At 34.4% G+C, this 26334-nt stretch overlaps 1 protein-coding gene across 13 annotated transcripts in view; it reads right to left on the bottom strand.

Annotated features, from left to right (window-relative positions):
- The window catches only part of nfasca (neurofascin homolog (chicken) a), a 171735-nt gene extending 145401 nt beyond the window's left edge, over positions 1–26334 (bottom strand). For all 13 annotated transcript variants that reach the window (XM_068224077.2, XM_073915393.1, XM_068224084.2 and 10 more), the window contains exon 1: positions 26186–26334. The gene's annotated coding sequence lies outside the window, so the exon portion shown is untranslated. The remainder of the gene's footprint in view (positions 1–26185) is intronic.

Here is a 26334-nt window from a genome sequence, read left to right as displayed (position 1 = left end):
CCAGTACTCAGTAAATGCAGTCTCATCCTCCTTAGAGCCGTGGGAAAAAACAAGGATAAAAGTGTCACTGCTTACCAAAGGTTATTTAAGATGAGTCGAATTGCAGACACCCCCCTCTGAGAAACACCTGCAGGCACGGTTATTATTTCTAGTGACAAAACGCTTGTGCCAAACCAAGGTTATCGCATCTCAACTAATTTGATGGAATGAATGCAGACAGAGACATCCATGAATTTTAAATATATCAGCATAACACTTTTGGGAAAGTGGGTAATTCAAAGAAGCAGTAATTAATAAATTAGTTTTTATGCATTTGTCACAAGCTGGGGTTCCATCACCCTGTGTTGATACAGAATTTGAGGTACCGTATGAGAAACTAGTTATTGAAATGGTGAATTTTGAATAAAAATCCCTTAATTAGCAAAAAAGTTTTACGGTGGTTTTGAAATTGGGCAAAAAAGAGTGTTTGTGAAAATTGCTAGATTGAACCGCATTTGCCAAATAAACTCTGACATACTGCAGCAAACATTACACGCAGGTCATGTGACTAATCAGCAGTCTTCATTAAGCCTGCCTTGTTTACTGTTGGTTACTTGGTTACCAATACTACAGTCAGCCCCTCTAACAACCTGATGAAAGCACACATAAATTACATTTAGGATCTTTCAATCATCTATTAATGTTGAGAGAAGACAAAAGAAAACACACATTTTGTTGCAATTATCAGTATACAGTTGAAGTCAGAATTATTAGCCCCCCTGTTTATTTTTTCCCCAGTTTCTATTTAACGGAGAGATTTTTTTTCAACACATGTCTAAACATAATAGTTTTAATAACTCATTTCTAATTACTGATTTGTTTTATCTTTGCCAAAATGACAGTCAATAATATTTTACTAGATACTTTTTAAGACACTTCTGTTCAGCTTAAAGTGACATTTAAAGACTTAACTGGGTTAATTAGGTTAACTAAGCAGGTTAGGGTAATTAGGCAAGTTATTGTATAAAGAAAAGAATTAGCTTAAAGGCGCTTATAATTTTGTCCCTAAAATGGTGTTTAAAAAATTAATAACTGCTTTTGTTCTAGCCAAAGTAAAACAAATAAGACTTTCTCTAGAAAAAACATTATCAGACATATTGTGAAAATTTCCTTGCTCTGTTAAACATCATTTGGAAAATAATTTAAAAAGCAAAAAATTCAAAGGGGGGTAAATAATTATGACTTGTATAAACACACATATACACAAGTGAAACTCTTATGTTTGCAACAAAAAATTAAAGACAATTTATTTTAAGTTATTTTGACAGTTATTGCAAAAAAATGTGTAAGGATGTGAGTATTCACTGATATATGATTTTTCTTTCACAATTCAATTTTCAAACGAGATTGAGGACATTATACATCAAGGTGTACTTTTATTAATCTACTGAAACACGTTTCTTTTTCAAATTTAATATGACAAAACTAAGTCTAATTTAAACCACAAACCACAAAATAAATACACAAATTAAATAAATCTCTTCATATAAACAAAGGCTTTGGCTGTGCTTTGAGAGGCAACCACAACATTTTAATCATGACCCAAATAAAAAATATATTAGACAATATGAGTAGTGTAATGGATCACAAATCTTACCGTTCAAATCACACGACAGTTTTTGAGACACGGATTGGACAATTTTTTAGGTCATCAAAAAAGGGAGGAGACAAATCTCATTTGCTTTCCATTTCTACAAAATAATTACTGTAAAAACCATTGGTTTTAACAAGCAGAACTTGCAACCTGTTAGCTAAATAAAAATAAAAATCAAGAAAGAACCAGCTAAAAAAAGGAAAATATTCAATACAAAAAATTATCTTTGCTACTGTTGCTGATAATACCAAATATAGAAATCTAACATCTTGTACAACAGATCATATTTATTTTCAATAAATGATTCAACAGTTCACACATAAAATGTCATGTTTCATTATAGGTAGATCATTGTTTAATTATGCAGCTTTACACTAAATCCATTAATGCAGGCTAAAAAAATAGTGATAGACAATAACCTTAATTAATAACCTAAGAAAGCATTTAGATCCCACCACAACTTTTTCCATCATCATTATATTTAACAGGGAAACTAAAATGTTTTTATACACGTTATTTGAATGACGGGAGAGGCGATCTCTCTGTAATTGTTATAAATGTTGGATTAACCTACAAGATCAAAAATGTTATTAATACGCGGTCACGTGCGTTCCGAACTGTGGGTTGTGATCCGTACAAATCACAGATTACAGATTACAGATCCGTTACACCCTTAGACAGTGTAATAAAAAGGTACAATTATTTTAGAATATCATTAAAAAACACAACTGCATCTCATAAGATACAAACATTACACTGGGTACAAAGAAAAACTATGCGATCTATAGTAGTTAGTCTTAAGAATATCTAAAAGCTGGTGTGCTCCAAAAAGATGACCCGATTTGCATTTACGAGATACAAACATCAAACACTTGCAGTTTGTCACTTTCGTCTAAATGGGTCAACAATGTTTTTGACATCACCACATACCTCAATTTCTCATCAAATCTTTTGACCAATCAAATGACCTCTAGTATCTAACATGCCCCGCCCCTTGCAAGAAGCTTCTCATTTGTTTTTCATTTGATTTCCTTGGTCTCAATCACTCTCAATGATGGAGTGTGATAAAAACATAAGAATATTAGCTGTTGTTTAGGTGAGGAGCTACTTCCACACAGTGATACCGGTAAATATCCGGAAAATTTCCGGAACGACTTTACCGGTCATAAGCATCTTTACCTTATCATAAGCATCTTATCGATAATTATTTACAAAGTTGTAATTAAGAAGGAACACATAAACGTTGTCTGACTAACATCTAGCAGCTAACTGTGTCAGGTAAAATATTCAAAGGCTTTTATTTTTTAGAAACTGCGCAGACTTGAATGCGTCTGACTGTACTGATTGGCTAAAGTAGACATCTTTCGTCAGCACGTTCTAGACATGCACATGCTTTTTCTGGCAATCTTCCTTCTGCGTACACACAGGGCAGCATTCCGGAAAATTGCCGGTTATGTTACAACTTCTCGTTACGGAAAATAGTCGGAATAAATTTACCGGAATTTTTAAAAAAGGGCCTGTTCACACATACAGACCTTTCCGGAAAATTGCAGGTAATTTTCCGGAAAGGTCTGTATGTGTAAAAGGGGCTTACGTCCAGCCCTGACTTTATATTTCAGTTTAAATTACTTCAAGTTTTAAATAAAACATGCACAATCCAAAGAACTTCACATGACCTTTTAAACCGACCTCTATGAAAACCCCATTACAGAAAAATTACTCTTCATTCGACACACTTAAATTAAACGTCTTGTGTCTACATAAATCTTTCATGGCATCTCCTTCCCCTTGATACTTCAACCTCGACCACAACCTCCATCTGTAGTTATTACATCTCGTCGAGCAACCAAGTCATCAAAATGAATCTTAGAAATTTACTGTTCTGTAATCCAAATTAAACCCTGACATTTCCAGCTGACCTGCACCATTGCATTAGCTTATAAACACAGTCACCTTCTGGCTGACTCACCAACATGAAATGCCAAAAGCAAAACAGTGTGGCACTTCTGCACATTATGACCTCCGAAACAGCCGTGGTGACATTGACCTTTGGGTTACGGCCCTGGAGAAGGAAAAATAAACTGCATGTCGTAACCTCGCCAAGATAAAGAGCAATCTGTGTCATCTGTGAGCAATCACAATGACAAACAGATCGATCCGCATGCCTGAAAAGGAGATGCTAGTTTAATTAACAGCAGTGTAAGGAGATGAGGAAGAGTGATATAAAGGAGACGAAACAGAGACTGATGGTTGATGGACATCCTGACATTAACAAAACCTCATTTCCTGACCTTTGCTGAGATTAGCCATTTAGCAATGCTCAGGATAGGACTGTCTGAACACATTAGCCGCTAGCCTGTGGTGACCCAATTAAAACATCATAAACGAGGAGCTGCAGCATGTAACTAGCAGTCTAAACAACTTAAATGACATGACGGACTAGCACGTATTTGGCCTGAGGTCAATATGACCTGTATTTTGTCGGGCACAACGAAGTTAGCGCTGAAGCTAACAATGAAATGAGCAATCATTGTCAGTGCTGTGAATGCTATTTGACATGAAATTTAGTAAACAAATTGAATTTACTGAGTACTCTTTATTTCATTGAAACAACTAGTACTGCTTGTGTAGAAAATATTTATGATTAAAGTCAAATATATAAAATTATTAAATTACAGATCAATGATGTCAAATAAAATTACCTTTAAAGCATTACAAAAAATTAAATAGTCTTCGAGGTTTGGTGATCAAATTTTCTAACATTTGGTTGCCATTTTTGGAGCATGTTAAATCTCTAAAACTTGAAGCAGTTAATGTAGAATGAATGGTCGCTTTTAGTCTGTACCAGATGAGTACTAGTGCTAATATAGCACAAACATACTCTGTTTGTGCTATATTAACTCTTTCTTGACATAAAACCACAAATTTGAAGAACATGCCACCCCCAGCTTATTCAGTTTAATATATATTTCTCTTTTCTCTCTCTTTTAATTTTTATTATCATTATTTATTTTACATAATACACCGTGCTGCCAACCTCAACTTTCAGTACTGACCTGTGTATATGCTTTACTTGTAAAATGAATGCACATCATATATTGTTTAATGCATATCTGTGTTGCACAAGGGTATATGCGGAAGGACTTTTAGTTTGTCAGTATCCTGGGTTAAGCGCTTCCGGTGAACTGCCATTACAAAATTGGTGCATTTAAGGTCAGTTTTCTCTAAAAATAAGTGATCTTCACTGGCTGACTGATATCCGTTATCAAGTGGATCTCAGAATGTACAAGAAGCACTGCATTAAATTACATTTTCCCTGCCATGTCTTCAAAATATGAAGATTTATTTTACCCCAGTATATTCAATGGAGCTTTTGCGTTAGCCTGCCGATCCTGATGGGAGCGCGCGAGTAAGCGGCAATTCATCTCGTTTTATGCTTGAACAACTAAATGAATGCCAAAGTCTATTTAACTGATTGTATAAAATGAAAAAAAGTCACATAACCGTTCACTGTAGGTTTATCAGTATGGGAAGAAACACTAGCTCTGCATATACCCTCTATGAGAGTTATATTCATGAATTTTCTTTTTTGGCTTGGTCCCTTTATCACTCAGGGGTCGCCACAGCAGAATGAACCGCCAACTTATCCAGCATATGTTTTATGCAGCGAATACCCTTCCGGCTGCAACCCAACACTGGAAAATGAGGGTTATAGTGTGGTTTATTTATTATTTATTTATTCTTCAATAAATTTTGTTTTATATTTCTATTTTCTATTTGTACTGTAATTTTATTTTACTTTAGTTTGTTAACTGTTACAAAAATTTAATGAATAAATTTAAAAAGAAATTACAAAATGAAACGTGATTAAACATTATAGTAGACAATTTATTTTCATTTAACATGCTTTTTCCTATTGTATTAATATAATGTATAATATAATATATTAATATTTCAATGTAAAAAAAATAATGCATTTTAAGCTAAATATTATGTTTTTGCTAAATAGTATATGGTTTTTATTCTGAAACTCCAGTGTAACATTTATTATAAATTATATTGCTAACAGTTATTTGTAAAGTATAATAATGTAATAATTAAATTCATATGATGTATTTATATATATATATATATATATATATATATATATATATATATATATATATATATATATATATGATTTGAATGGATGAATGAATGTCTGGTGCATGAATGCTTGCTGTTTTCAAACAGATAAAGTTTTCACTCAGCAAATGTACACATGAATAATTAAACAGTCGCTGTTTGCATTTAGGTCAGTTCATGTCAGTGCAGGTTACACACTAATGCTTTATCTGATGGCATGTTTGAATGCAACAAATTTCAGCTTAATTACATATGAAAGGCAGACCAATACAAATCAGAACAGTTTCTCATGAAACGTGGTTAAAGTAAAACAAAACTAATCGGTCCTGCTATAGAGGCCTGTGAAAAATAAACTAAACAAAAATAAAATAAAATAAAATCTTTGCTGTTTCTTTCTGATCTTCGATATCTTTATTATATCCACTGGTCTATGAATTAAAATTTCCTCAAGCGCTGATTCATTTCTAGATAGGATTTTCCATTCATCATAATCTCATTTTGACTCTTTCGAACCAAAAAATGGGCAGTTTAAATTTAATAAACTCATAAGTGCATGCTCTGGACATTTACTAAAACTTAAGAGGCCAATTTAGCTGACACCGTTGTCTCAGAAACTGATTTCACATTTGATACTCTCTGTATCTGCATTCTCTCTCTATTTAGTGTACAGATGGGACTGTGTGCAATTTGGCTGGTCTTTCCCTAAAAACCCCACAGCCATACATCTGGCACTGGAAAGCCTTTTCTCTCTCATGCATCTGCGCTGTCTGTTCATTCATGTCACAGAGCACGGAGGTGAACTCAAACACCAAAACATTTGTACAAAATCAAAGATATATGAAACTGTACAGTAAATTAGAAAGGAATAGTTTACCCAAAAATGAAAATTTACTCAGTTATTCAATTTCTTTTGTTGAACACTAAAGAAGTTATTTTGATAAATGTTGAAAACTGGTAACTTGGTATAAAAACTGGTATAGTCATTTATCATGTTTGTTAGGTTTTGGCATACATAATTCTGTTTCTGGGTCCAAGGCTCTACTCAATCGCCATTTAAGACAACCATGTACTGTTACTGTAAACATTATTGACCCTTCTGCAGTGTAATAGATTTAAATCATTCACCTCACACACAAGACAGACAGCACACAATATTAATAGTACTGAAAACAGCAGCTACTTCTTCCCATTAAAATTCAGCAAATCAATAGCATTCATATAGATATATATTATTATTATAGGTGAGCATACATTAATTTTTTTATCTAGATTAATCTCTAGATTAAAATGGCTCATTTGAATTCAAAAAATGCGGAAGTTTTTTTTCTTTCCATTCGGTGTGCGTTATTAAACTCCATAAGACTCTCACCAGTCCTTATTTGCGTCTAATACCCCAGTTTGTCACGGGGGCATGAATGAAATGTTCATGGGATAAAGTGAAACTGCCGAACTGCAGTTAAAGTCAGGCATCCTGCTGATTTGATTCAGAAGGGCACTTTTTTTGTCGTATATATATATATATATATATATATATATATATATATATATATATATATATATATATATATATATATATATATATATTTAGCATTTCTGTGTGGAGTTTGCATGGTCTTCCATGTGGGCGTGGGATTCCTCTGGGTGCTCCGGTTTCCCCCCACAGTCCACAGACATGCACTATAGATGAATTGAATAAGCTAAATTGGCTGTGGTATATATGCGTGAATACGAGTGTATGGGTGTTTCCCAGTAGTAAATTGGGATGGAAATATATGCTGAATAAGTTGGAGGTTCATTCCACTAAATAAAGGGACTACGCCAAAGGAAAATTAATGAATGAAGGAATGATTATTTTGATAACAGTGATAATTTTGGTCACTATTATCACAAATTTTATACCATTACATGTCTAGTCAGTATCAATTGTCATTGACTTTTGGTATCTTATAAAAGGCTTGAATCCAGAAATTTTGATGAGTAATAAGCAGAAACTTTTTACACTTTTATAAAGCAGGATTAACTTAATGTACATTTTTGCTTAGCAAACAGCTCATCTAGTAATTTCAGTAGAGACTTTTTCATCTTACTTATGAGCTGATATGAAAAAAGAAAAATCCTCTCACGATGTGGGAAAACTCCTTTACTACCATCTTTCTGTGCTGCTGTCCATCAAACATTCTCCACAAAACACACTTCGGTACAAATCTGGCTGAACCAGAAAAAAACTGTCAGTCAGAGATTGTTTGCCTCTGTTTTTTTTTATCTTACCAATCATTCCCTCCCCTTTTATGTCAATCTGATCCCCCTCTTCATTTCTCTCTTTCTTGGCCCACTTTCGACTGAACAATGGAGACAATCGGGCGTCCCCTGAGGGCTAAGGAGGGTGAGTTTAAATATCAAAAGCCCACAATGGACACCACGCCAGACTCCAAGAGCTGCTTTCCTCTGCCCCCACTGTCCATCTGCTTATAACGGGAGAAATGAGGGAAGACGGAGCAATAGTGAGAAAGGAGACACGGTGACAGACTTTCGTCTCTCGCTTCTTTCTCGCTTTTTCTTATTGTTTCGAACAAGTCAGTCGTGCTTCTCCATGTCAGCTGTCAAATGATGCCATTTGGGTCCCTCATGTGTAGGGAAAAATATGATGGCTGATGCCATTTTTACAGTTGAGTTCATTTGGACAGTTTTTTTTTTCAATTTTTATCATATTGGTGTATTTTTTCTTATGTTGACATTTGGTTCATGTTGCTAAAGTGTTCCCAATTTATGAAATAGTTTTTTTTAGTGTTAAAGTATTGAGTAAATTAGATAGAAACTTTTATTCATTCATTCATTCGGTTTAGTCCCTTATTTGTCAGGGGTCACCACTAGGAATAAAACTTGACAAGTTTAAATTAAAACAAACCATTCCTTCATATTTTGTTACATTTGCTTGTACAGGGCATTCTTAATAGACAAACCTGTTAAAATGATATTGAATGGTTTTAAATATATCAAAAATATTTATTAACAATTATTATAACAAATCAGCTGGTTTGAGCCCCAGCTGGGTCAGTTGACATTTCTGTGTGGTTTGCATGTTCTCCCCATGTTCGTGTGTTCATGTTCTTCCAGGTGCACTGTTTCCCCCCACAGTCCAAAGACATGCACTGTAGGTGAACTGAATAAGCCAAGAGAAAATGAAATAAAGAATATATACATAATTTTTGTGAAGAAATTAAACTACCCCAAAGTGTCAAATAAATAATAGTAATATTAGTAAAACTTAGGGCTGAAAATATATATTGTTTAACCATCGATATTACATTGTGTGTATCTGCAATAGTCACATCCCAGGATTAGATTATTAAATATTAAAACAAAAAGATATTATTATTATTTTTTTAATTGACCATGCTATGATCAATTTCCATACTTGAATACTGTTATACTCCCCAGAAAACCATACTGCACTGATGGATGTTTAAGCACTGTTTATTTATTTATTTTTGCTTGTGATTTATTATAATTTATGCAGATGTACTGCATAGAAAAATATGCACACAGTCACAGTCGACCTAAATTAATGAAATCTTTCCAATTATAGCTACTCAAATCATCTGGTGAAATATATATTGCGGCTGAATAAAACATTGCAATGTCAGATTTTTCCAATATCATGCAGCCCTAATAATAATAGTATCAAAAATTAATGCAAACAATATATATATATATATATATATATATATATATATATATATATATATATATATATATATATATATATATATATATAGTTTGAGAACAAATATTAAGGAATATTAAAATAAATATTCCTTTTTTTTATATTTCCAGGTGATGTTTAATAGAGCAAGGAAACTTTCACAGTATGTCTGATAATCTTTGTTCTTCTGGAGAAAGTCTTATTAGTTTTATTTTGAGTACAATAAAAGTAGTATTTCAATTTTTAAAAACATTTTAATTACAAAATGATTAGGCTATATTTTTTTCGCTAGTCTACAGAACAAACCATCGTTGTACAATAACTAGCCTAACTACCCTAACCTGCTTGGTTAACCTAATTAACCAAGTTAAGCTGTAAAGAAATATCTTGAAAAATATCTAATAAAATATTATTTACTGTATTCATGGCAAAGATAAAAGAAATCAGAGATCAGAAATGTGTTATTAAAGTTTAGCGAAAGGTGTTAAAAAAAATCCCTTCTCCGTTAAACAGAAATTGAGGTAAAAAAAAAGAAAGCAGAGACTGAAACACCTGTGATGGGTGTGACAGACAAAGGAGACATTCAAAACATGCAGTGTTGGTGGTCCTCTAGGAACATGGTTGAGAAACACTGGTCTAATGGACTTATTTTAATTATTTTTTTTTTGCTTTTTTACACTGAATTGAATTGAAAGAATTTAACACTTATTTTCAACAATGATGCATTAAATTGACTATAAGGGACAGTATAAATACATGTTCAATGTTATAAAAGATTTATATTTCAAATTAATTATTTTATAACAGACACATTTTAAATCTGATCGGTATTATCTTGCATGTCCATTTTTGCAATACCTTGTATTTTTGATCAACAAATGCAGAACTGTGAAGCCTAAAAAAACTCTTTCAACAACTTAAAACATCTATCTATCTATCTATCTATCTATCTATCTATCTATCTATCTATCTATCTATCTATCTATCTATCTATCTATCTATCTATCTATCTATCTATCTATCTATCTATCTATCTATCTCAATAAATCCAATTTAACACTAAAACCTACTATACAGTCCACTATACATCCACTCATCAAAGTGTAAAAGGAAATGGTTTCACAAATCTACTGTGTTTTCAACCTTCCCAAAACAACTTTTGAGGACAAAAACAAACCTCTCTTCTCTTTCTTGAATCCTCCCTCCCCTTAAGCCCTGAGGCTCAGGTTTCTCACCAAGAATGAGTCTTCATTTATTTCTTCTGCGAATGACAACATGACACAATCTCACGGTAACTGCAAGGTGGCTGTACAAAACTGCTGACATTAATGAAGAATCATCTGTAATATCCCTGAGCTATATCTATCCCAAGTGACTCTACTGTGGTCTTAACCCATCTCAAACCACACCAATAAGAACAGAGAGGACAATTTTAAGCCTTCCTGGAGGCTTGGTGTGCTTTTTCATTCCAAACAAGATCAAGCGCACCTGGAAGTAACAAGAAAAGCTCACATCTTGACCTCTGATCTCATCAGCGTTGATAAAGATGACTTGTTATTGTCCTTTTATACTTCCATTCACACTAGAGAGCAAGACAAGGCATGTGTTGTGTTTTCTTCATTGTTTGCCACGACAGGTGTTTTCAGGTTTGATGGGGAAATTCCAGGGTTTCCTGGCTGTCTGTGATCCCAAGGGATGCACAGGTCTAATGAAGACCAACAAGCTGAAAATGTGTCATATCAGATGACTCCTCTACTGACTCGATTAGAGTTATTGATTTTCTATCTATAGGCTAACTTAGCTGTTTATAATGTAGTTAAGAATCGTAATTATAAATTATATATTTTTTAATAAATTATCTATCTATCTATCTATCTATCTATCTATCTATCTATCTATCTATCTATCTATCTATCTATCTATCTATCTATCTATCTATCTATCTATCTATCTATCTATCTATCTATCTATCTATCTATCCATGTATGAAATTTTACTTTAAACTTTTTTTGACAGTAAAGCCTTTTAATCAATCTCTAAATGTGTTATTTTTATATTTAAAGTGCCATGGTTATTATATTTTATATATGCTCAGAGAACATATGAACAAAATGAACTGAATCAAACACATAACTTAAATACACTCCTAAAATAAAGGTCTTTCTATTAATGTAATTAGCCTCTTTCCACTTTAAAGAACCTTTTGTAAGGGAAAAGGGGTTCCGTGGAAGCTAAAGTTCTTTATTTAACCACTGATGCCAGTGAAGTACCTTTATTTTAAATAATTTAGAAAGAAATGAATCACAGGTATAAAACGTACAATAAATCAATTAATGGAGAAACAAGGAAAAATATGCTGTGTCCAAAACCACTCAGTTGTCCACCGAGTTTACTAATCCCAATATAGTGTATATGGTATTTGAGTGTGCTACTCTAAATCAAGAATGAGGCAGAAGCTAAATGTTTATTTATTATCAAATCTAAATTTTAAGTGGCAGAGACAACTTACAATGATACAAAACCTTACCCGCTTGTTAAATCGTGACGTTTCAGTAATGTATGGAATATTCTTTCCGGGTCCAAGCCACTACTCATTTGACTTGAGAAAATATTTGTTTATTTCTTTTTAGTCCTACCGTACATTAAAGTGAATTTTATATAAAATCATAGTGTACACAATAGCCTCTGGACTTGCTGCATCAAAAATACCAAAAAGTTTACAATATCTAAAAAATTAATCACTTTCTGGCCATCAGATATTTGGCATGGAAATATAGATTGCGACTGTGGTTTTCGAAAGTATTGATGTGTAAACGTTTAACATTACCATTTGATGAGTCTCCCCATATAGTTTGATAGAGCGCTTGGACTCGGAAGCCGCTTTGCGTGACGTCACACTTATGCGGATAGTGTTGTTTATATGAATTACAGTTTTGCTAAAACTGTGCTAAAACCTTTGCTAATATATTGCCCACTGTTCATGAAGAACTAATAAAAGTTTATTCCATTCCACCAAAACCAATCCGACCCTACCTAATCCTCACAGAAACCTTTTTGCTTATTCTTTCAGGCACACCATAGCATATATATTGCTAATTCTTTCAGACATCACTTAGTAACTTTAATTACTTATTTCCCTAACTGACCAGCCCCCATAAAAATGTCAGGTTTTACTATGGTTGTGAGGACAATCATATGTAACATACCCCAAATACATGCACACACATTATGTTTCTGTGAATTGTAAAAACTTTCCATAGATTCCTTTTGTTTTTATACTGACCAAACCCATTTTCTATACCCTAACACCCAATCGTACAAAACGCATGACAAACCCCCCAAAAATGTTTAAAAATGTCAGGTTTTACCCACACAAGCACAGGGGAACTGAAGATGTGCAATTACTTTTGACCTTCTTCACTAATGAGCATAACCAGTTTTCCATGAGCTGTCAGAAGTTGAAACTGATATCTTGGTTACAGCATCCTTTCAACATTTTAAGAGGATTTCCCATGACTGGCATCAGCACTGTTCAATACACTAAGTCAATGCCATTGATCTAAAAAAGTGAAACACATCAGCCTCAATACTACCCAAATGATATGTTAATTGTCAATTAAAGCTTGTAAAGTGGCACTCAAAATCAAAGTGTTCCCATTATGCTTTTAAAGTTTTATTGGAAGTATGAAATTGCTGTTTTTTTTTCTTTGGCAAGTCTTTTTGCACTTTTTTTTGCAATAAATTTAGTCTTTAGTATGAAGTAAAGTCTATTTAACTGTGTAAAAGTATGACTGGTGAATCTTACTGTAAAGATCCCACAGTACTCCATATAATATTGAACCATTTGGTCAACCTCAACGGTTCAGTACATATTGGATATTGGATATGATGGGGTTTTTTTTGGTTTTGCATTAAAGTTAAAGTTAAAACATAAACCCCATTCTTTTTAATAATCTTTAAACTGGCTCTGTGCATGTTAGGGCCTACTCACACTATGCCATCCGTACCGTGCCCAGGCCCGTTTCCCGGATCGTTTGAGAAGTGTGAGAGCGCTGAATCGGGCTCAAGCACGGTTCACTTGGCCGGCCCTGGCCCGGTTGGAAGGGGTGGGCCTGAGCGCGATTCACTTGGGCCCGAAACTGAAAGCGAGACGTGACTTTAAGGGACTGTAGTGTGAGTACGGCCTTCGAATGCATGTCCATGTGCTGAAACAACGCTCCCTGCAAGTAAATGTCTCATCAATGAGCACTATAGTGAAAATGAAAGTGTGGACCTCATCATGAGTGCTGAAGCCCAGAACAAGAACTCGCGCGACGCAAATTAAGTCTTGCTTTTTATCTGATAGGGCTTTTTTGCCAAACATATCATATACCAAATTGTACTAAAACCGTGACGGAAAACCAAAGCAAACTGTGAGAAGAGTGTATTGTTGCACCCCTAATCTCTGTATAATAAATTCAAGTTTACTTTATGATACTTTGTTTCAAGTACATTTTACTCTTTCTTTGTTGATGAGTTTTGTTCAAAAAATGTAAAACTAAATTAAGCCATGCCTTTAAAATGTATGCTATACTTAGAAACGTCTAAGTAAACAACACAGTAGATTTCTTATTGCGCTCGGTAAATAACATATATCTACAAAACCGAGATAATGAGCCATACAACTGAACGCTGAGACCTAAATACTTGGTAAACAACAAACAATGACAGTAACAACCAATGTTTTGGAGTTCAAATAGGTCACTTTAGGTAGAAAATTATCTCCAGATGTCAAAAACAGGAGCACTTTAGAAACAATCTGGCTAGAATAAAATGACAATAAAAAAACATGTATATAGAGACTTCCTTATGGGTTCTTTAGATTTTCTAATGACCTAACCTATTGTAAATATTACCAGCCAATCAAATACAATACAACTTTCCTTCATTGTATCTGTGTCTCCAACAAAGGCTAACAAATGCTCTCATGGCCTAGTTAATGGTAAGCTTTTTTAGCTAATGTGAACCATCCAGTCTTCAGCTTTCTTTGACTTTGAGACCTCAAACATGTACTATTCAATGACTTTTAACAAAACAAACCCCTAAAGAAACGGTCCTCTCCTGTAAAGAGAAGTTCTCTGTTAAAAAGATTTCCTGCCTTTAGCAATAAACAATAGTGTAAATACAATAAGAAGCCACATAAAAGGTGTATTATAATACTTCAAAGTCATGTTTAGTATGTACAATGTAAAACCTGTGTCAACTCATGTGATTAAAAGAGTCTCTCTGATGTCTGTTTTGTTTGATAGCCAAAGAAAGCAGCATCCGACTATATAGAGATTCTGAAAAGAAATACTTTTAAAATGATTCACAAAGGCAATCAATGGAAGACTCCTTTCTTTTTGTAGTTACTATACAGCACAACTCTTAAAACTTTAGAATGAGTTCATTTGAACTGAATTAAACAGGGTTTTTACTGAATGTTTATAAAGAGTTTGATTATACTTTTTAAGAAGGTGATTATGATTGATTGCATGTAATAAATGGAAACTTGCTGGATCACTTTTTTTTAAGTAGACACTAAGACCCTACAGCACAGGGTAGATTCTGCTCTTCTTCTAGACTTTGTGGCTGTTTATCAAGATGACAGCAAGATTTGTTTGAGCTCAGGTCGATCATGGCTTGTTATTATATGCATATATTATTACGATGTAACGTCTCTAAAAGTGGCGCTTCATTTGTTTTCATTCTCCTAGCTTGTACACGCACTAATGACACGTTCAGCTGCATGTCTTGCTCCGCCTTTTGGTACCCTTTTGTTGTACTAGGTACCCTACTGAAAGGGTACCCAAAAAATAATAATAAAAAAACACTTTTTGGCAGAAACGGCCATAAAAACGTACTGAACCATACCATACCACATAGTGTAAATAAGCCATAATTTTTGTTTGTAGCTCACTTTTGTCAAGAACTGTGAAAATCCCTTTTTATTCAGTGTATGGTGTCATTTTGTTTATAACACCGTAAGCTATAAAACCCTGTGGCTTTTTACTATGTTAGTACTAAGTTTTCGTGGATAAGCAACATAGTAAACAATGTAAACAATAGGTCTCTGAAAGAAACGGTGACTTAAACATATGATGTACAAAGCACCCTTTGGTGGACTCGCCAAAAAGGAAGCTCCACATTCTGAAAATGTGGTAAAAATCAGGGGGCTTTTCTTTTTCTGGATTGCTTTTTAAAACACTTGGGTTGAGGCAAGGGGGTGGGTGGTTCAATCGGTGCTTTTAAAAACACTATTGGTTAGGTTTAGGTAAAGGGGACGGACGGTGGGTCAGTTGATACTGGCCTCTGGAGGATTTACATGAGAACAGCAGAAGCGAATGGCACTTACCAGAGAAATTTGAGATCTGAAAAAGCATACACAGTCGGCGTCAAATGGTGTAGGTGTTAGTGTGTTGACACATGGCACTCCAGTGTTCACAGCGACCTGAGTCCTATTCCTGTCTCGAGATCCTATGTCGATTCTTCCCCTCTCTCTGCTCTCCACACTTTCCTGTCTATACTCTCTAGTGTGAAATAAAGGTGAAAACCCTGAAATTTTTTTTATAAAAAATAAGCACACACAGAGGCCTCTGGTAGATTCGAGAAAACAAAAACTGCAAGACAAAATGTAGCTCCTGGGACGTATTTTGCTCTCTCCAAAAGTGTATATAGGGGTACTTAATCAGGGGTACTTAATCAGAATGAGTCTGGATTGTAAATGTCCTCTATGGGATGTTGTTCAGTTCACCCTTACCTTTCAAAATAAGCTGTGATGTACAGCACTGAACTCATATGTGTGTTGTTATTCTGATGATAAATGTATGTACTCCACTTTGTACAACTTTAGCAAATACATTTTTTTATAAGCTTTCCATTAAAAATAAACTAGCTACAATTGGTATTAGAGGGTTGCAGCTTGATACTGATGTATACTTTGTCAAGACTACTCATATTCTTTGTGGTGTAATCTATTCACAAACACTGACTTGCAACTAATTAAAAGCAAAAACAGGTCAACTGAATCAATCCTGATGTCAACATATGTTACACTGGAGGGAATCCAAACTTAATAACAGCAATTAATTATTACTAAACACGCACACTAAACAATAAATGTTTCAGTTAAAAAATGTAAAATGTTCAAATTTGTTTTATTCTATAAAGTTCTGATAACATTTTCTCTGAATAAATCTTATTGTCATAAAATCATAGCATTTTTAAAGAATTTATCAATTAATCATTAATTCAATTTGTGATTTGTGAATCAGAATTATTCAACCAAATATTGATTTTATAACTCGTAAGAAGTCAAAACGCTACAATTATACATAAAATATGATCTACACATATTAATATAAATATGTTTGAACAAAAAATAGCACCTTTTTGTTATTTTTTGACAATATTTTTATATTTTCAATATTTTTATGGTCAATATTTATGACCCTATTGTAACTTTGGAGGAAATATTAGAAATGTAAGAAATTGTATATATAATGTATACCAGAGTATAACATTTTCTGATTACATCTCTCTCTCCCACACACACACATACACAATCATTAGTCTCATCACTGTCCTCAGTAATTGTCATGGACAGTATTTTCTGTACTCCCATGCTTAATTCATGGGCTTAATCTATTAGTAGCTTTTCCTTTGGGAAAACTCTGTCCCGGATGCATACGAATGACCCTCAGCTTCAGAAGCCTGTGCAGGTGCAGAGCTGCTGGCTTCACAGAGCCAATGGGACCCCTGCGGGTGAAGGGCACCATGTGCGTCCCGTTAAAATCACTGAGAGAAACAGAACAGACACAGGCACAGGAAAAAGGCCAGTGGAGGACTGTTCTTAAAGTGTCTATAATGCTTGAACGCTTTGAAACAAGAAGAATAAAGGTGCATATATACAGTACAATGCACTGCAAATGCTTTGAAGTTGTACATCAAAACCCCAGTCATAAGTCACAGGTCATTGTAGGAAAGAAAGAGGTGAGCTTTACTATAGATCAAACAGAACAGCACATCTGAACCACACTTAATGTGAAGGTGTGGCAAACACAAACATTGCCGGTGCCTCACATTCACTCTGTTGGATTTTGAGCAACTGAGCAATGATAATGTATTCGGTCATTGCAGCAGACAGGAAGGGCTTAATAAGGAAACAAGAGTGAGTCATGCAGCGAGATGCATGGGTAACTTCATGTTCTCTGTAATGATATTAACTGTGAATTTCTGCTGTGCATGACGATTATGAGTGACAGCACTACCGAACACGCAAGGATCAATAAGAGCCTGCCTACCAGCTGCAGTACTTAAAATATTTGGAAACGAAATATTGCACAATACTAATTTAAAATAATTATTAAAATATATTTTTTATAATCAAGATATTTTTTGAATAAAACTAATTTTGAATATTAAAATAATTTCGGGCTTATATGTATATATCTCTTAAATACAAACAGATAAATTATCTTATGGTAACTAAAAGAGTTTTCAATAAATTGCTCATTAACATATAATAAACATTGCAATTTTATTAAATCAACGATCCATAAATACTGGCATATATTATCTTCCGACGAATCTTTAAAAAGCACATTTCAACACCATCAATTATTTAGCTTTAAAAGATCCCAAAATTCAGCAGATATGATGATTTACTCTGATGTAGTAATAAATTAGAAATCCACTTTCATACAAGGTTGTTTTCCGTGCAGATATTGTGCCCAATGTTAAAATTTGGTAAAGTGTAAAGATTTTTTGAATCCAGCAACAGGTAAAAATATAAAAATAAAAACCTGTATTACCTGCTTTACTCGTAATGTGGTCTACATGTTAAATTGTCCGTGCCAAGAGATATACATATGGCCCATTTCCACTGAGTGGTACGATACCGTACCGTACCACTTTTTCGGCACCCTTTCGAAAGGGTACCAAACGCAAGAAAAGGTACCAGAAGGTGGAGCTACAAGCGCAGCTGAATGCTGATTGGTTACAGAGGAGCGAGCCAGAATGAAAATAAAGGAACCGCCATGTTTTAATACACAGTCGAGACATTACACCACAATACTATATGCATATAACAACGAGCCATGAATGACCCAAGCTCAAACAAACCTTGTTGTTGTACAAACACAAAGCCAAGAAGAACAAAATCTGCCGTGTCCTGTTGTTGTTCTATGAGGCCATCTAAAAGTGCGAGCGGTTTTCGCTTTCACCAGAGAGCTCGCGATCGTGTCTATATTTGACATAACAAACTTCTTGAGCTGATGATAATAAAGTGTGCGTGACTTCTGAAGTGTCTTCGACATCTGATCTTTTCAGAAAAAAAAGACAAACGCAAGAGTGAAGTGCGCAAACAATCAAAGGTGAAGCACAACAAAATACAGTAGCAAAATTGTTTCAGCAACCTGAATCACAAAACTGCCATGTTTATCATCGTGAAGATTACAGACACAGTTGAGAAGATTACAGACACAGTTGAGAAGATTACAGACACAGTTGAGAGGTTTGCAATGATTGTGGGCTATGTTGTGTGTTTGTTTTTGAACCTAAATAAGGACTAAATGTCTGCTGTGTGTAGTTTTTCTGTAATTGGTAACATTTCGGAGACTGTAAGGGTCTATATGTGTTTATATATGTTGCATTTATTTGTTTATTTTATATAATTGCAAAGGTTACATTAGGCTATTTCACACTGTCAGTGATTTGCAGTTATAATCAAATCATGTTCAAAGAAAAATCAGTAATATACATAAAGTACTTCTCATATGATATGTACGCGACCCGTACAGCTTTACTGTAGACATTTATTCGAGAAAGAATGACGTAGACTGAAACTTTCTGTCGTACACCACGCCCACCAAAAGGGTACCCTTGGTGGTGGAAACGCAAGTCTGAATAAGGTGACCCGTACCAACCTGTACGTACTGTACTGTACCAGTCAGTGGAAACGGGCCATTAGGGAAGTCATCACATCAGTTAAAGTTGTGAATTAGTGAACATAAATCAAGTATACGACCAAAAGATATGACTTTAGCAGTAGCAAGGCATTTTATAGATTTTGGACATGGTGTTAAACAACTAGAATGAATCGATGAAATATTTGAATCACACAGTGGAGGTAATCTGAATAAAAAGATTATTACAAAAAGAAGTGTTGTGGATTCATAAATTAAAATCACTTTCACCTTTCCGTGTTTCTTTAACAGTTTGTTGTTTAGTTATAATATTGTGAATCATGGATTTTGAAGATGTAATGATACAAATGATGAAATGAAACTGTATTTTTTTTTTATGTTTTTTACTGTCGGAATTTCATTGCATTGATTTAGACGTGAATAAGTGAATGATGATAATTGATATGCTATTTTCCTGTGAAATAATGTTTTGAAGGTAAAGGTATATGTTTCTTGTGTGGTCAATTATGGTATACTGAAATGAAAATGAGATTTTTTAATCATCAAGTGGCCGTCTAACTAATGACACAATGTTATTTACTGTAGGCCAAAAGGGTGCAGTGAGAGTATTGTGTCACACACTAAGAAAAGCATTGTGCCAAAACGTCTGTGCTTTGTATCGCATGTGGAATGTAAAATAAAAACTATACAATCAATCAATTTAGAATAATCAATAGAAAACAAAATTCAATTTTTACAATATTTGTAAGCATTGACCACCCAAAGAAGCCCATTAGAATGAAATCAAAATCACTGAATCTTTTTGAGTGAGTAATTCAGTGATCCATTCATCCATTTACACAATCGTTGCTTTCAAAGATGCCAACATAGCAAGGTATAAACAAAATTGGACAAAATAAAGTTTGAAGGCAAAGCTTTCGAATGAACAAATCATTTAAAAAATGAATTAAATGAATCAGTTATTAAGACAGGGACTTGCTGTAAATGGTCAGTTTTAGTTTTATAACCTGTCTTAACCAGCCAAGGTACAAGCACAAAACATGAAAATAGTTTAATTATTATTATTCAATACAAATATAAATTCCAAATATTCCAAACATATTGGAATATAATTTGTTGTCACACCCCCTTACTCTAGTGTTTTTCCTCTAGCGCTCTGCAAAAATCAATGCAAATGCAGCTAGTAATCTGTCCTTCTTGTTTTAGGCCAGGCTGAAATCCATAACGTTCAAGCGCCTTGACTCAGCTGAATCCAGTTGAAGAGCACTTTAGTGGCCATAACAATCTTCCATTAGCGCTCCATTCAAGCCTTGAGGCCTTGGAGTGTCTCCTAAAACAACCAACTGTTTCAGATGACCCCATTGTAACAGTCTTCCTCATTTTCTGGTGCTGTCTGAAGAAGAAACAGAGATTGAGGACCAGACTGAGGACTCTATCTTGGTTTTCAGCCTCCAGTGTGCAACTGATCAAATGGGCAGCGAGCCAGACTCCACTTCCAGACGCACCTTTCACCCTCCCCTCTGGAGGAAAGCTGCTGCTGTACGTTTAAAAATAGCACCTCTGGAAACAAAAACCCTGAGAAGTACAAGGTGAGCATCCCGTTGCAGTGTGGGAAACCTGAGACTGGCTGAATCTGAACTGTGGAGGAGGGGGATGATGGGAATGCTGTATATATTTGTACTGTTTGTCATCTCTTGACCTTATTTCAGTGCAGTCATTTAAGGGATAGCTCACCCAAAAATTTACATTTACATACTATGTATTTACTCAGCCTGAAGTGGTTTCAAACATTTATAAGTTTATTTTTTGTCTGTTAGACACAAAAACTATTTAAAAGAATGCTGGAAACCGATAACTAATACTAATATATAAGTAATAATATAACTAATAATACTTTTGATTTCCCAGTGATTCGATGCAGCTGGAAAGGCATCCACTAGGTTAGAATAGGTTGGCGGTTCATTCCTCTGTGGCGACCCATGATTAATAAAGGGACTAAGCCGAAATTAAAATGAATAAATGAATAAATACTATTGAAGTAAATGGATATCGGTTTCCAATATATTTCAGAGTATCATCTTTTGTGTTGTAAGTTTATCATCACATATCCTGTAAATAATTTGAGGTTGTAATTTTGGTAACACTTTAGTTTAAGTAACAATTCACACTCATGTACTACTGGCTTATTACCTGCCTATTATTGACTTATTAACTCTATATTAACACATATAAAGTATGATCTTATTTTACTTCTCTAATCCTACCCAATACCTAAACCCAATTGTTACTATTAGTAAACAGCTATTAAGTAGTTTACTGAGCTAAAAGTCTTAGATAATTGTAAAATAAAGTCAAATAAGATAAAATATGGCCATAATGTTTACTTACGTCCCATTAAACTTACTTAAAACATCTTGTGTTTTTGTTTTGTTGTTGTTGAAACATGATTAAGCTATTTTATTAAGTAAAATTAACATAAAAATTGTCATTTATTATTGATTATATCATTTTAAAGTGTACAAGTCCATCAATCTTTCTAAAAAAGCCTAATTAGTCTTGTTTGTATATCTTGAAAGCAAAGGTAGGATTAAATTTGACTAAAAACACAAGATTCTGCCCATTTAAAGTTGTGTTTGATGTTGGAAACCGGTTGCCATTGACATTCAGGATAAGAAAAAGAAAATACTATTCAAGCAAATGGATATCAGTTTCCAACATCTTTCAAAATATCTTCTTTTGTGTTGTAAGTAAATCATCACATATCCTGTAAATAATTTGAGGTTGTTATTTTGGTAACATTTTAGTTTAGGTAACAATTCACACCCATCTACTACTGGCTTATTACCTGCCTATTATTGACACATTATTAACAATTATAAAGTATGATCTTATTTTACTTCACTAATCTTACCCAATAGCTAAACCCAATTGCTACATTACTATTACAGCTAATAAGTAGTTTGAGCTAGAAGTCTTAGTTAACAATAAAATAAAATGAAACAAAATGTAACCATAATTTTAACTTGCATTACACATACCTAAAAGAAAAAAATTATTAAGTTGAGACATGATTGATCTATTTTATTAAGTAACATTAACATAAAACATTGTCATTTATTATTTATTATATCATTTTTACAGTGTACAAGTCCATCAATCTTCCCAAAAAGCCTAATTAGTCTTGTTTGTGTATCCATCTTGAAAGCAAAGGTAGGGTTATTTACATAAATTTGACTAAAAACGCAAGACTCTGCCCATTTAAAGTTGTGTTTGATGTGGCAGAAGGTGTTGGGGGAGAATCGCAGGTTTCTCTAATGCTGTTTTAATTGTGGGCTCAGTGGGAATATCTACAGGGGTGAGCCATAACTAGCATGTTGCCAAGTGTAAGGATTTCTTCAGAATTCGCCATATGGCAGAAAATACCTCTGTGAGAGGAGGCATGCAGGTAAAAGCATGTGGTCATCTGTCGTGGAAGATAATTTCTACACAAAATATCTAATAAATCAACTTTATAGGTTGTAATATCTTCGTGAACGTCAACATATGTATGATGCATGAATGTATGAATATTTTCTGGTGGTTGCACTGCAATACAATCAAAGCGAGCAATAGAAAACAAGATGAATATTGGCATCTAGTGGTGTGATGAAGTCACTACAACTTCATCAAATAATGAGTTCAATTGTCTATTTAAAAAAAAAAAGAGTAAAAAACAGAACTTTTCTCTACAAACAGTTATCTTACAGACAGTATATTTTGTATATCATTTGATCCAACTTATTTTTTTTAAATATGTACAATTATGTTCCCATCATTACTAGAATTGTTAAAATATTAACTGAAAAAAGCTTTTAAGGAATACTTTAGCTATATTTAGAATTTTCTTAATTTAATTTAAAAAATAAAATAAAACTAAAAATAACATGAATATTATATTATTATAGGTATTCATACATATTAAGGCAAAACTTGCTTAACAAAATTAAAACAAAACTATATAAAAAAAAATGAACACTACTAATGAAAACTACAATAATTACTCAGAGACACTAAATAACCCTGGTTACCGGTTTAAATGCATAGCTCTGAAAAATCTAATCTTTAATCTGACACTGTTCTCATTAATTTACCCATTAGCTATTCCTAATCAGAATATAGAGACCTTTCTCGGGTTGCCAAAGGTTATCATATTTCACTAGCTTCTAAGTTCAATGAAATGCCTCTATGAATGATTGAAACACAATATGATAGAGACTGCTGAATTGGGCAATGACATGTGCATCTCAGGATCATCACCCTGTGGTCCAGCTCACTGAGAATATGGGCTCCGGCCAGGTCACATGGCCTCAGATATCATCTGATGTGGGCAGCTTTGCATCTTTAATTCATGATGGGAAAAAAGAGTTTGGCTAGTGTTCTAATTCAGCTGCTCCGAGTTTCCCCCTGCTCCAGTCAAAGATTAAAAACGGAAACCTTTTCCCAACAGACCTACAGCTGTTTACATATAGAGTTCATATGTAGAATCATAGATCAAACAGAATAGTTCATATTCATAATCACCAATATTCAAGAGGAGTCCCAAAATACATGCTGCATGCACATCAGATATGGATGGATAGACTTTAAAAATATGAGTTCCACTTCCACACAATTCCTTCAATAAGTAAACAATAAGTTAACTTACAGTTTTTTTTCCGTCGCTTTGGTGCATTTCTCAAAACACTACTTACATTTGCACAACAGTTAATGCATTTCTCAAAACAATTAGTACACACTGCAAAACCTAGTTGGTAACCTGCAAAAGCATGTCACTTGCTCAAAATGGATCGCTCATTCCTCAAAAGCAAGTATTGATGTCAATGAAAGTGTCAGTGTCATCAAGATGAAAAGTCCTGACACCATTGTTTATGAACAAGATAGTCAAATGACTTTGTCATGTTTTCATAATGACAGTTCACTCTGTACATTTGTTAAAATGCAAAAAAAGTCAGATTTTAGTGACACTTCCTTAAAATACTCAAGACAGCATTCTATACTATTTGCACTGCCATTTGAAAACTACAGTAAAGTTAGACATTACTGCATTTAGTGAGGTTCTGAGTAGGCATGGACCGGTATGAGATTCTGACGGTATGTTAACCTTGGATAAAAATATCATGGCTTCACAGTATTACAGTATTGCGACTACTGCTCTAAAATATATTCTATTTAAATGTCTGGGTAAAAAACAAGTATTTTTTTCCTCTTTAAATACAATATATTTTATTTTGAGAAACATTGAAAATATTTGGTGCAGTAAACATGTCAAGCTAAATAATTCAAGTCAATCATTGACTTCTGCTGTTTTCATTAGTTTCAAACACACAGTTGTCTTTACAATTTAAAACAGCATCTTTGGATGCTTTTCAGCTGAAGATACTGTTATCCTAAAAAAAGGAAAACAAAACTTTTTTTTTAAACGTACATAATCCTTAGGAAAGGTATAGTAGAAAATGTTGGCGGTTTTAAAACCTTGACTTCTCTAAACAGTGGTGTACCTTGAAAACTATGATGCATGTCCAAAAGCAATTGCAATTTGTTGGAAGGAATTAGAAACGGCTCTGATGTTCACAAGTTCAACTGACTGATGGTTTAGAGAATTGCATTAACTGTTGTGCAAATGTAAATAGTGTTGTGAGAAATGCACAAAAGCGACAGAGAAAAACTGTAATTGTTCATAAAAATGTAAGTGGATTGAACATAAAAAAGTAGGCTGTCCCCCAAAAAACATTAGCAATTGTGTTGTTTCAATTTAAATATGCAGTTTGAACAAGAAGCAAAAGTTATTTTAAATGTAGATAGAGACAAACAGACAGACAGACAGACAGACATGACAGATAGATAAATAGATAGAAAGACAGACAGACAAAAAGACAGATATGTGAGAATACAGACAGACAGACAGACAGACAGACAGACAGACAGACAGACAGACAGACAGACAGACAGACAGACAGACAGACAGACAGACAGACAGACAGACAGACAGACAGACAGATAGATAGATAGATAGATAGATAGATAGATAGATAGATAGATAGATAGATAGATAGATAAAAGGCCTACAACTTTTTTACCCTGCCATCACAGTTCATAAAGCCTAGCCTAAACCCCCTTTTCAATATAAATATGGGCCTACATCTATATATTCATGATTGTCTGAGCCCTGCAGGCTATATGTAAAAGTTCTTCCATACAGGCCAAACTAACACCCTAAGTAAAAAGTTAATTACATTACAATGCGATATTTACCGACAAAAGTGACCTCAATGTCCCTCGTGTAATGAAGCAGCAAAACGTTCGTCCTGTTCTCCGAGTATCCTTGAGCTAAAAGCGGCGTCCTGCGCGGGCCGATGACACTTTCACTCCCTCCGGCATCCGTGCCCGACACTCGGCCTCAAAAACAACTAACTTGACAGCCTCAAAACGCCCAGCTTTAATCATCTTAACATGCACGTTCACATAAGATGAAGCCGCGCTCACGTTTATCCATCATTCAGCGAGAATCTGCCCTGATCTTCAACAGACAGTGGTTGGTATGATTTGCGCAGAGCAGCAGAAATAAGACCGCATCACTCAGGGATGCGCAGAGAGGCTGAACACGCGGGATGCGCGAGGATTACCAGCAGCGGCCGAATTACAGAAGCACAGATCTAGCCTGCTTTCATCTGCTCTGGAACGAGGACAGTTGCTTGCAAATCATTGACCCTGACAGTGCTGTGATCACATCGCTCTTCTTACCTGTGTCGCTGCCGGTTTGGCCACATATGATGCGGTGTGATGCTCTCCCATACGCAGCACTGTAATGCGGTAAAGGCGGGTAATTTCCTCTCTTCGCACCGCTCTGTCTGCCTGTGCGTCCCTTCCAGCAGAGCGCGCGCTCGCTTCCC

This window comes from Danio rerio, chromosome 11 (genome assembly GCF_049306965.1).
Source record: "Danio rerio strain Tuebingen ecotype United States chromosome 11, GRCz12tu, whole genome shotgun sequence".
Classification (NCBI taxonomy): Eukaryota; Metazoa; Chordata; class Actinopteri; order Cypriniformes; family Danionidae; genus Danio; species Danio rerio.
Note: the sequence above shows the minus strand (reverse complement) of the source record. Positions and strands in the feature narration are given on the sequence as shown.